This window comes from Rhinatrema bivittatum, chromosome 1 (genome assembly GCF_901001135.1).
Source record: "Rhinatrema bivittatum chromosome 1, aRhiBiv1.1, whole genome shotgun sequence".
In the NCBI taxonomy this organism is placed as follows: domain Eukaryota; kingdom Metazoa; phylum Chordata; class Amphibia; order Gymnophiona; family Rhinatrematidae; genus Rhinatrema; species Rhinatrema bivittatum.
Window position 1 is genome coordinate 244,002,855 of NC_042615.1, and position 12,081 is coordinate 244,014,935.

Genomic DNA, 12,081 nt, shown 5'->3' on the forward strand with positions numbered 1-12,081 from the left:
TTGCTGGGCAGACTGGATGGCCATTTGTTCCTTTTCTACCGTCACTCTATATTTTTCTATGTTAACTGTTATAGTTATTATTGTTTGGGTGGATCCTTGGACTCTGTGGCAGCTGACCATTCCCACAGGGGGCAGTCCCATGAGGGACCACGGTGTCAGGCTAGACTCTGGACACACAAACACAGATTTGAAACTTTTATTAAACAGTTTGAATGACCACCAGAGGTGGTGGTAGTGAGTAGTGGTATAGATCCCGGCTGGGCACGTCTCACACAGAACGCTGGAACAGCGAATCCTCTGCAAGGCAATGCTGTAGTAGAAAGAGACTGAGAGTTATGAGCACATAATAAGAATAACATTCAAAGTCCCAATGTAGAAATAGGAGAAGATCCGAGGCAGGGAGAGCAGGCCCTCGAGGAGCGAGTACCTGATCCCTAAGAGCAGAGAGACTCGGTAGCGTTGTTCTCAGTAGAGATTCCACTAGACGAGAGGTCTGGCACCAGAGCAGAGAGCAGGCCCTCAAGGAGCGAGTACCTGAGTCCAGGGAAGCAGTACTGTGGAAAGAGATGGCTTCTGTACTCACTGATGGTAACTGTAAGTTAGTTCTTCCAAGTAGAAGGGTAGAGGTTGCAGGCAGCGACACAGGGAAGATGGGCCCTCGAGGAGCGAGTACCGGTTTCCTGATAGCACCTGAAAGAAGCAAAGAGGCCCCCGAGGAGCGGGTACCCCGTTAGAGACCCCGAAGGGTAGTAAGAGTTCCAGATAGCGCTGCAGTGGCAGAGTAGCTTAGGAATGGAGAGTGAATCCCATCCGTAAGAAATCCTGTTGCTAACTCAATGAGCTAGCAAATATTGTAGGCAGATATACCTGGAAGTCGTGATGTCAGAACAGGAGAATGCCCCTGAGGTTCACGCCAACGTAGAGTTAAAGATGAGGGCAGCGTGTGCGTTCGCGCCCTAGAGGTACCTTGAAGGAGAATGGTGGGAGGCAGCACCAAAGCCACTCCGGGGACGCCAGAGAGAACAGCAAGCAGACGCCATGGCGGCCATCAATCCAAGGTGAGCGTGAGGAGCCGAAAGTAGAGAGAGATAGGTGGGGCAAAACTGTCGAAGACTGGATGCAACATTAAGAGAAACATCAGATACAATAAATCACCTAATAAAACAAATACCAATGTATTCTTTTATGGATCCTCTTTCCAAAAATTCAGAGATTATCATAATAATCATAAGAACTTAAGATTTGCAACAATGGTGCAAAACAGACGTAGAACAGTTCATATTACAACCCACCATGCAAAAACATATATTCAAATTCTGGTGTCACCTCAGTAACAGCAAAACAAACTCCCTCCACTGCCAAACACTTTAAGGTGAATTTTAAAAGGCAGACACGTGCCAAAATCAGGAGATGGGCATGCATCTGGCACATTCGCGTGTCCACCTGATTTTATAAACCATGCACAAATCTGATGCGTGAATATCTCACATTGGAAAAAAAAAGGTGCAGAATGTAAGTAGACCATGGGCATTCCAGGCAGATGCAAGAGTTATGCAGGTGTGTACCTTTGTGCCTGGGCGTGTGTCCAGGTTTCTTGCAGCGCAAAGTTACTTCAGCTGTGCATGAAGTATAAGTCTGAATAAAGCTATATCCAGCCATCTATAAAGTGCTTAAGGGGTCTGGGTTAACTGAGGGGAGTGCAGCCTAAAGAACCAGAGCAGTTTGGAGGACCTAACTATAGACTGGCCACTTGGTGGACAAACTGGTGAAATTGGTCATGGGCTAGATGAGCACCTGTTATAAAATTCTCTCACTTGCATGGCTGGAAGCTGACATTATGCTTGCTGTGCACACACAAGCTTCAAATCAGGAGCACACATACATGTATCAGGGCTAACTTATAACATGCGCACCAATGTGCACTATGATATAAAATAGCAGCACATCTGGCTACGTGCCCATATTCATGCATATATGTGTGCCCACTCCCATTTTAAAGTTACCCTTTAAGAGGGTCATTCATCAAATCGAGTTATGGTGTTATCACGGGAGTTAGGACCCTAATGCCTGTGATAACCCCATAACGCATGCGATAAATAATGCATTGTGAAATGCGTATGCACATTTTAAAAATGTAGTCAAAAGGGAGGGGTTTGGGTGGAGTTTATGAAAATGAGGTGTGCTTAATGTTGTATGCGATAGTGTAATGCACGCAACTGCATGATTTAACGCCGGAAATAACTACATCTTTTTTTCCTGGCGTTATGCTGTGTGTTATGCCCAAAATGGGCCTCAACCCTCAGGAGAAGGCAGAGCATGTGTTTTTGACAGGATATGGAGAATACAGCAGGGTAGAAAGAAGCCAGTGTGTTAGTGGGATTGTAGAGGAGACATCCCCTAGATCTATCCAGGCAGTGAAAGCAGGTTTTGAGTAGGACAAAAGTATCCTTGATGACTGCCTTGGTCTTTCTTTAGGTCCAATTGTAGTGCTTGTCTGATGCACTCTCTGGGACTGCTAGGGAGATCCTGAGACAGGTTTTGAAGGGATAGCTTCTATCATCTGAGGAGTAGACGATAAAGAAAAAGCATTTTAGAGAAGCAAAAATAGGGTGCTACTTGGCTGGGCCTTTGCAAGACTGAAGTTGTTCTCCGTGTGAAGAGCTGCAAGACCTGCTAAAAACAGAAGGATGCTTTTTTTTTTGTTCCACTTTTCGCATCACTTCAAAGTGGATTACATTCAGGTATTTCCCTATCCTCATAGGGCTTACAATCTAAGGGGGTTATTTTCCAAGCCGCGTTATGGGCTTTTTGCATGTGTTAAGGCATTTTCGCTAATGCTAATTTAGAAAAGGGGTGGGATTTCTGGCCAAGTAGGTTGGCTTCGCAATTTCAATGAACCGTGGAAAAAACAAAATTTCCCGCGGCGGGCTGAAACCGAAGATTGAACCAAATGGTTCTGGCGATGCACATCTCTTGTGCCTACTATCCATTTGTGAGATACACGTGTACTGCCAAAATGAATGGAACAAATATAATAACGAATGCACTTCCTTACTAAGTATTCACATTTAGTGCATGCTTACTGTTGCTCACAATTTTGTGAGTGCACCAAACTCATGAGGTTTCAAAAATAGCATATATACATGTATGTATAACTTACATATATATAAGCTAATTTTGTGCAAGTAACCCCCATGTAATGCTTTAAAAATTAACCCCCAAAAGAAGATTAACAGAGGCTGATAATGACTTCAAATACTTTCATTAAAAATATCACAAACAGCAGTTTTTAAGAAGTGATGTGATAACTTCTGGAGAAAATCCAGAGGATAGGGAAAGGTTAATGGTAGGTTGAAGACATGGAGCAATGCTTGCTGAGCAGGCGATCAACATTTGATGGTAAGGGGATCCATGCATAAGCAATTAGTTTAGATGAGCTTATTAGTGTTATTGAAAGGTCAGCTGGTTTAAATTGTTCAAGAACAATGAGGTTTTCAGAGTACAAATTAAGTTAGAAGCAAGAATTAAATGAGAGAGAAACTTTTTCAGTGAGTAAAAATTGGGTCTGGATATTATCAATTTTATGGGCCATTTTCAAATCCATTTATCTACATGAACACAGGTTTATGTGGGTAAATGACTCCTTATAAAATTGTGCTGGATTTGTGAGCATAAAAGTATGCACACAACCTAGTTTCATTCAGACTTTTATGTGCACAAAATATAGGCATTTCAAGTTGGGAGGGGGAGTTTAGGTGGAGTTGGGATTTAGATGCACACAATTGTTTGTACCCATAACTACTACAGTGACCAATGCCATAGATCAGGTCAGAAATTGCATAAGCTCCATACAAGAAGGGTGCACACCAAACTACTGCTTAATATATCAAAAGCAAACATTGTTTTCTTAAGCAGATTTGCATCAGAGACCTTTCCAACTTCATTTACTTTTAGAGATTGGACCATTAAAATGTCATCAGCTGTAAGGGACCTAGGGGTGATATTGAAATCAAATCTGTCATTAAAAGAGCAAATAAGATCAGTAGCTACTAGGGATGTGAATCGTTTTTTGACGATTTAAAATATCGTCCGATATATTTTAAATCGTCAAAAATCGTTAGGGCCACGATACAATACCAATTCCCCCGATTTATCGTTAAAAAATCGTAAATCGGGGGAAGGGGGAGGGCAGGAAAACCGGCACACTAAAACCCCCTAAAACCCACCCCCGACCCTTTAAATTAAATCCCCCACCCTCCCGAACCCCCCCCCCAAATGCTTTAAATTACCTGGGGATCCAGCGGTGGTCCAGAACGGCGGCGGTCCGGAACGGCCCCCTCAATTGAATCCTGTTGTCTTCAGCCGGCGCCATTTTGCAAAATGGCCACCGCAAAATGGCGGCGGCCATAGACCAAAACGATTCGATGCAGGAGGTCGTTCCGGACCCCCGCTGGACTTTTGGCAAGTCTTGTGGGGGTCAGGAGGCCCCCCCAAGCTGGCCAAAAGTTCCTGGGAGTCCAGCGGAGTTCTGGGAACGATTTCTTGCCGCAAATCGTTTTCCGTACGGAAAATGGTGCCGGCAGGAGATCAACTGCAGGAGGTCGTTCAGCGGGGGGTTCCGGACCGCCGCTGAACGACCTCCTGCAGTCGATCTCCTGCCGGCGCCATTTTCCGTACGGAAAACGATTTGCGGCAAGAAATCGCTCCCGGAACCCCGCTGGACTCCCAGGAACTCTTGGCCAGCTTGGGGGGGCCTCCTGACCCCCACAAGACTTGCCAAAAGTCCAGCGGGGGTCCGGAACGACCTCCTGCGTCGAATCGTTTTGGTCTATGGCCGCCGCCATTTTGCAGCGGCCATTTTGCAAAATGGCACGGGCTGAAGACAACAGGATTCAATTGAGGGGGCCGTTCCGGACCGCCGCCGTTCTGGACCACTGCTAGATCCCCAGGTAATTTAAAGCATTTGGGGGGGGGGGGGGTTCGGGAGGGTGGGGGATTTAATTTAAAGGGTCGGGGGTGGGTTTTAGGGGGTTTTAGTGTGCCGGCTCACGATTTTAACGATTTTCACGATAGTTTACACACCCAAATGGCAACACTACGATTCCCTCCCCCTCCCAGCCGAAATCGATCGTTAAGTCGATCGAGGACACGATTCACATCTCTAGTAGCTACTAGTGCTTTCATGAAAGCATTACATTGTTTAAAGCCATTTTTGACTTTGGTAGATTTTTGTAACATCATACAGTCATTAGTCATTTAAAAAATAGACTATTACAATTCTTTGTATGTTGGGGTACCAGTTTATATGCTGAAATGTTTGTAAGAAGTGCAAAATGCAGCCACCAGGCTAATAACCAGAACCAGATTACATGATCACATCTCTCCCGTGCTTTAGTCTCTACATTGGCTCCCTATTAAATGGAGAATTCAATTTAAAAGTGTCATTCTAATACATTGCGCCTTAAGCAGCAATGCATCTATCTGTGCCAGCTGTCTATTAAAAATGTAATACCATAGCGCTGTTTGAGATCATCTGGAAGAAATGTTAGAAATTGCCACCGTACATCAAGAGCATCTGGACCAGACCAGTGAGCGCACCTTTTAGGTTGCTGGCCCAAATAATTTGGGGCATGGAACAGCTACCCTACGAGGAAAGGCTAAAGAAGTTAGAGCTGTTCAATTTGGAAAAGAGATGACTGAGAGGAGATATGATAGAAGTCTACAAAATCATGAAAGGACTTGAACAAGTTAATGTAAATCAGTTATTTACTCTCTCGGATAATAGAAGGACCGGGGGGCATGCCATGAAGTTAGGAAGTAGTTCCTTTAAAAGAAATCGAAGAAAATTCTTTTTCACTCAGTACATAGTTAAACTATGGAATTCATTGCCAGAGGATGTGGTTTCAGCAGTTAGTGTTACTGGGTTCTCTCTTTGTGGCCTGGTGCTGCAGCCGCTGTGCTTCACTTCGCAGAAGGAACGCTGCTGACTCTGTTCCCTCTCTGCCTGTTCTGGGTCCTGCATAGGCATTAGAGATGTGCATTTGTTTATTTGTGGTTCGGGGGACCTGAACCACGAAACGGATTTTCCCCAAGCTTCGGGGAAAATTTGTTTTTCGGGTTAGTGCGAGGGGAGGGGCACATTTATTTAAAAAAAACAAAAAACCCCACCACAACCCTTATATTTTACTTTCTTACACCCCCCCCCCCTCACTATCCCAATCCCTCCCCAAGACTTACTAAAAGTCCCTGGTGGGCCAGCGGGGTCCCGTGAGCAATCTCTCCCTCCATGCTGTTGGGCCTGCTATGACTCAAAATGGTGCCGATAGCCTTGCCCTTACGATGTCACAGGGGCTACCGGTGCCATTGGTCAACGATTTTTTATTACAGATAGCTGAAATAGTATTGACATGTAATACTTTTGGATTTGATACACGACTATATTTGCAGATCAAAGGAATCCCGATGGGATCACCAGTAGCACCGAGTACAGCTTGTTTATGTGTCATCCTTTGAGGAGAAAATGATTTATGGGTCTGAATGGTTTCCTCATATTATTACTTGGAAACGGTTTATTGACGATGTATTTTTTGTTTGGCAGGGATCTGTGGAAGGGTTACAGATATTTTTGGGAGATTTAAATTTGAGGGATTCAAATTTAAAATTTACATATACATGGGACAAAAAATCAGTGACTTTTTTGGATATGCTAGTATATTTATTTATTTATTTATTTATTTATTTATTAATTAGTTTTTATATACCGGGGTTCCTGTATAAAATAAATATCACCTCAGTTTACAAGGAAATGTAATATGTACAAAATATATAATATATATAATAATAAATAAATAATAAATAAATCAATCAATAAATCAATAAATACATAATAAATATATAATATATATAATAATATATAATATGTACAAGTATATGTACAAAATGATAGATTGGTGAGTACTGAATATAGAAAGATTACTGATAGAAACACTCTGCTTCATTTTAGTAGTTTTCATCCTAAACAATTGCATGAGAATATTTCTATTGGACAATTTTTGAGATATAGAAGATTATGTACATTAGCTACGGAATATAAAATTCAATCTCAGAAATTGAGCGAACGGTTTATAGCCCGTGGTTATAAGCCATCTGTGGTAAAAAAAAAAAAAAAAAGCATATAAACGGGCTTTATACGCAAATAGGGATAACCTTCTCATACAGTATGATAAACAAGCCCCTTCAAGAATTGTCTGTTCTATTCCGTATTTGTCTAGAACTAAGGATATTAAGAATAGTATTTTAAAGCATTGGCAGATGTTATCTTCTATATCTGTATTTATTGAGAAACCTATTTTTGCAGTAAAGAGACGACAAAATCTAGGAGGACATTTAAAATCCCGCAGATTGAAGGAACTGGTTGATCAAGAATGTGGCCAAACAACTTGTGGTGCCTGCTCTGTATGTAAACATGCTCTGTTAATTAAAGAATTCCCATATTCTAATTTAAAGTATCCATACAAGCTACCAGGATTATTTTCGTGCGATACGAGTGGGGTAATTTATGTGATTGTATGCCCTTGCGGTTTAGTATATATTGGCCAAACAAGCAGAGCAATCCGATTGCATATTATAGAGCATAGAAGTCAAATTAGATCTTTCAGGGCTAATTCACCCTTAGTTGATCACTGGGTAGAATATTCGCATACATTAGATGATATAAAATTTTTTATTATAAAGAGGGTATGCTTATCAAACGGAGGTGATTTGTCATTATCGCTTAGACGGATTGAACAGCGTTTTATTTTTAAATGGGGTAAGGTTGCACCTGGCGGGTTGAACAGCCCCATTGAATGGAATGCATTTTTACATGTGAGTTGAAAGGTTTGCAGGTGTTTAAAATTTGGTTAATATTCCTCCCCTTGATTAAATTAATTACTGAGAGGTCGGTATATAAAAGTAGGAGGAAGCGTGTGCACGTCACCACACTTTTTTGACATGTGATACCTGTCGGTTCCGGTGGAGAGGTGAATACTCTGTAAAGGTAGGGGATGCAGTTTTGTCTTGTTGTTGAATTGAATAAGATTTTCATATTTTGTTAGCTGCTTCTTCTTGTTCTTAATTGTGATCTGTTTATTTTGATTTTTACAGATTTGGATTATAAACAGGCAATAAGATTGTGAATCTGAATAAATGTTGTCGAAACTCAGATTGTATATCTCATATCAGGTTTGAGTAACTTCGGTATTTGAAGGTTAGTTTATAGTCATTTGTTGATGTGTTTAATAGATGTTTGATGGGTTGGTAATAAGTTTGAGTCATAGGCATATAACTGTGTATATTTTTTTGGGAATAGGTGGGAAGTTGGTTCCTGTCATATTGATGAGTCCCTGATGAAGCTCCGATGTGGGGGTGAAACAAGGATCTTTGTTGGACGGAATATATGGTGAACAAGTAGACTGACTAATAGGGATGTGAATCGTGTCCTCGATCGTCTTAACGATCGATTTCGGCTGGGAGGGGGAGGGAATCGTATTGTTGCCGTTTGGGGGGGTAAAATATCGTGAAAAATCGTTAAAAATCGTTAAAAAATCGAAAAAATCGAAAAAATCGAAAAACCGGCACATTAAAACCCCATAAAACCCACCCCCGACCCTTTAAATTAAATCCCCCACCCTCCCGAACCCCCCCCAAATAACTTAAATAACCTGCGGGTCCAGCGGCGGTCCGGAACGGCAGCGGTCCGGAACGGGCTCCTGCTCTGAATCTTGTCGTCTTCAGCCGGCGCCATTTTCCAAAATGGCGCCGAAAAAATGGCGGCGGCCATAGACGAAAAAGATTGGACGGCAGGAGGTCCTTCCGGACCCCCGCTGGATTTTTGGCAAGTCTCGTGGGGGTCAGGAGGCCCCCCCACAAGCTGGCCAAAAGTTCCTGGAGGTCCAGCGGGGGTCAGGGAGCGATTTCCCGCCGTGAATCGTTTTCGTACGGAAAATGGCGCCTGCAGGAACCCTCGCTGAACGACCTCCTGCAGTCGATCTCCTGCCGGCGCCATTTTCCGTACGGAAAATGGCGCCGGCCATACGCGTATGGCCGGCGCCATTTTCCGTACGAAAACGATTCGCGGCGGGAAATCGCTCCCTGACCCCCGCTGGACCTCCAGGAACTTTTGGCCAGCTTGTGGGGGGCCTCCTGACCCCCACGAGACTTGCCAAAAGTCCAGCGGGGGTCCGGAAGGACCTCCTGCCGTCCAATCTTTTTCGTCTATGGCCGCCGCCATTTTTCGGCGCCATTTTGGAAAATGGCGCCGGCTGAAGACGACAAGATTCAGAGCAGGAGCCCGTTCCGGACCGCTGCCGTTCCGGACCGCCGCTGGACCCGCAGGTTATTTAAGTTATTTGGGGGGGGGTTCGGGAGGGTGGGGGATTTAATTTAAAGGGTCGGGGGTGGGTTTTAGGGGGTTTTAGTGTGCCGGCTCACGATTCTAACGATTTATAACGATAAATCGTTAGAATCTGTATTGTATTGTGTTCCATAACGGTTTAAGACGATATTAAAATTATCGGACGATAATTTTAATCGTCCTAAAACGATTCACATCCCTACTGACTAAACACTGCCATTAGGCTCCATGTGCTCCAATGAAATTTAAGGTCCACCAACAAAGGTTTACTGTCAATATCTGCTGTACACTCTGCACATTTGAACCAAGTCAGAGAAAGAGCTGTGTTGCTTGTGAGGCCTAAACTATGGAACACACTATTTATTTATTTATTTATTTTTGGTTTTTATATACCGGAAGTTCCTGTATACAATACATATCACTCCGGTTCACATTTAACAGAAATAACTATCGCCGGGGAGGCGGTTTACATGGAACATATCGAATATAATGAACGGATAATAATCAAGGTAAAATCTATTATGAAACAGCTAAGATCAACTTAGAGAACAACTTAGAAAACAACTTGAAACATATAACTGACACAACATATAACTGACACAACTTGAAACATATAACTGACACAAACATATAACTGACACAATATGAACATTACAATAATGCTGTATCAATAATGCTGATGAATGTGAGACTACAAACTGATTTTAAGAAGTTCAAACGGGATTTAAAAACCTGGCTGTTCAAAAAGGCATACACAGCTGGAAAATGAGATAGCGTCTAACTTTAACTGTAAACTTCCTTTAACCCTTTTACTTATTTTATTTCTTTTATCTTTTTACTTCTTTTACTCTTTTTATCTTTAGTCACCGTTTATTCTTGTTACTATTGTTAGTTTAAATGTCAACTGTTTATTAACATTGTATGCTTTATCCAATGTATTTTACAATTTGTAAACCGTTGTGATGGCTCGCCTTAACAACGATATAGAAAATTAGATAAATACATAAAATAAATAAATACATTAAACTTGCTACAAACATTATGGCTTTAGGAAGCTAGGTCAGGTAAGAACAGGTGCTTTTATTGGGGCAGAAAGGCCTGATGAGTGTGTCCGTTATCATTCCTCTTTTTATTGCAAGCGATAATCGCTGCAATAATACCGGGATTTGCGATATCGCCTGTGATAAATACTTTTTTCACTGTACCACAAAAAAAATAGGTGTAGTTATTTCCAGTGCTAAATCCCACAATAGTGTGCATCACTGTATCACATGCCATGCTAGCAGACCCTCATTTCCATTTGCTCCACCTAAACTCCTCCCACTCAAATGCTAATTTCAAATTTTCATATGCATTTTGTGATGCAGTATTTATAACACGCGTTACTAGGATGTGCATTCGTTTGCAACGAAATAGGAAATAAAGACAATATTTCCTATTTTGTTGCATTTCGGGGGGCTTATGAAACGATAAGAAAACCCACAAAATTTTATGTGGATCCAACTCTTCAGATTTAATTAATTGCAACCCCCCACCCTCCCGACCCTCCAAGAATTGCCTGACACCCCCCCCCCCCCCCCCCAAGACTTGCTGAAAGTCCCTGGAAGTCCAGCAGAGTCTCGGGAGCAATCTCCCCCTCTCGGGCCATCGGCTGCCACTACTCAAAATGGCCCCAGTGGCTCTTTGCCTTTACAATGTGTCAGGGGCTACTGGTGCCATAGGTTGGCCCCTGTCACATGGTAGGGGCAATGGATGGCCCGCACCAATTTTAAAGGCGCTGGCCATCCATTGCTCCTACCATGTGAAGGAGGCCAGCCAATGGCACCGATAGCCTCTGTCACATGTTAAGGGCAAAGGGCCATTGGCACCATTTTGATTACTAGCAATTGACAGCCAGAGAGCGGGAGATCGCTCCTGGGACCCCTGCTGGACCACCAGGGACCTTTGGCAAGTTTTGGGGGGGTCGGGAGAGTAGGGGGGTTGTACTTAATTACATTTGAAGGGTTGGGGTGGGTTTCAATTTTCATTTACAGGGCAGCTGAAATAAAATCGGCCCAAACCGCGGGAAAAAGAAATTTCCCATGGTGGGCCGATAACGAAGGCCGAACCAAAATGTTCGGCCGAATCACATCTCTAATAATGATGAACAATGTGTGTGAGTACTGACAGCAGTACACTAGTAGCTAGTAAATGCAGTAGCAAATTAAATTTAATGAAAGTGGCTGCTGTACCTGTGGTGGTGACTAGCACCAGAGACTGCACTCTTTGTGGATGGATGCACTAAAAGACACAGAGAGTTAAAACAGCCTCTGTATGTTGGATACTTTGTTAAAGCTCAACTACAGTGCTGGTACTACACTGGTTACAACAGGTTTAAAATTTAATAAATCACTACAAAAAGATCCACTGACAACAGGCAGCCAATGCCTTGCCTTCCCTGAAGGGAAAGGCAGATGGATTGGAAAAGACTAAACTTCCTCTAAGTCAGTAGCAATGACAGCAGTGAGATGTTAAATTGTTTTTTATAAATCTGTACATATTAACACAGTGTGACAGCAGCTAGCAGCTAACAGGATTAGAACAGATGGAATTTTCTAATCTTCTTGAACCAAAGCACTGTTGATACAGAAGACTGTAGTAATACAGAATCCAAAGACCAACAGCAAAGGAGAATGTATCTAACCTCC